Source organism: Pongo pygmaeus, chromosome 6 (genome assembly GCF_028885625.2).
Source record: "Pongo pygmaeus isolate AG05252 chromosome 6, NHGRI_mPonPyg2-v2.0_pri, whole genome shotgun sequence".
Classification (NCBI taxonomy): Eukaryota; Metazoa; Chordata; class Mammalia; order Primates; family Hominidae; genus Pongo; species Pongo pygmaeus.
This window is the reverse complement of record NC_072379.2, coordinates 123,951,714-123,953,296: the sequence shown is the minus strand read 5'-3', so window position 1 is coordinate 123,953,296 and position 1,583 is coordinate 123,951,714.

Below are 1,583 nucleotides of genomic sequence, written 5' to 3'. Positions count from 1 at the left end.
AAAAATATTTATGATTCTGTCACAGACAAACATGGACTCTTGCTAGAATATATAAATCTCTAAAAATAAGAAAAAATGAAAAATGGGCAAAGGTTATGGAAATAAAAAAATGCAAGCAGTCTTTAAACATAAACGGATGCTCTAACTAATAATGAAAAAACAGGAATTAAGCCTACTCTGAGACGCCATTTTATCTTACCACACTGGCAAAAACTGAAAAGTTCAAGAAAACACTCCATCAGTGAGGCTATGGGCAAACAGGTATCCTCATATATTGCTGATTGGAATAGACACTGGTGCTATTCTAATTAACAAAAATTTGTCAATAACTATCAAAATTGCAGAAATATTTCACACAACAATCCAACATATGACATATTTCTCACATATACTTGCATAGGTGAAAAATGATATACAGGTTGAGTATCTTGAATAAAAAAAAATCTGAAATGGTTAAAATACTACATTTTTTGAATGCCTATGTGGAGACTGAAAGTTTGCTGTTGTCTGTTGTTGCTGTTGTTCAACAGCAAGTATTCTGATGATGCTACTGCACTGCTTTGTTACCCTGAACACATCATTTTTTCACTATATGAAGGCTATGTCACATATTTTACTGTTAAGTACTTATGTGGGAATAAGAGTAAAACAATGATTACTTATTGGCAGCATATAAATTCAGAGTGAGGAATGATGGCAACCACAGATTGTTCACAAATGTGGCTGAGACAGTGACATCTTTGCTTTCTGATGGTTCAGGATACACAAACTTTGTTTCATGCACAAAATTCTTTAAAATGTTGTATAAGATTACCTTCAGGCTATGTATAGAAGGTGTGTATTAAACATAAATGAATTCGTGTATAGACTTGGGTTCCCCAAGATATTTCATTAGGCATATGCAAATTTCCAAAATACAAAATACAAAACACTTCTGGTCCCAAGCATTTCAGATAAGGTATACTCAACCTGTGTATGCACAAGCTTATTCATTGCAGTATATTGTCTAATAGCAAAAGTTTACATTTGTAATATTGAAATGTGCACCTATATGAGACAGATCAAGTAAATTATGGTTACTTTATGTGAACTCGGATCATTGTTTTCACTTTCATAGATATACCACAGACCTAACATTTTTATTTATATATATATAATTATTGTATATAAAATTAAATGCTTAGTAACAACATACACTAAAACTAAAACACTAGCATAAATTAACACAAACTCTATAAGTAAGAAAACAAAAACTTTTGGAAGCACTCCACTTTGACTTTGTGTGTTTCTGTACAAATAGGAAGAAAAAAGGGCTTTGTCAAGAAAAGGAGAGAATAAGAGGTTCTATTGGAATATATCATCCAATAATGTGTGTTAGGAGAGCATACGAGTGGTGTGGTATATTTCATAAGCCTTTCAATAACAGAAAATAATTGTATTCCTTTCAGAATTAAATGACAAATTTGGTGGAAATAAAATTCTTAGATCAAAATATTTTTCCTTCAAAATACCAAAGAAAAGGCCTCTGCCACACCCAAGACTAGACCAGGTTATATACATATACTTACACACACACACACACA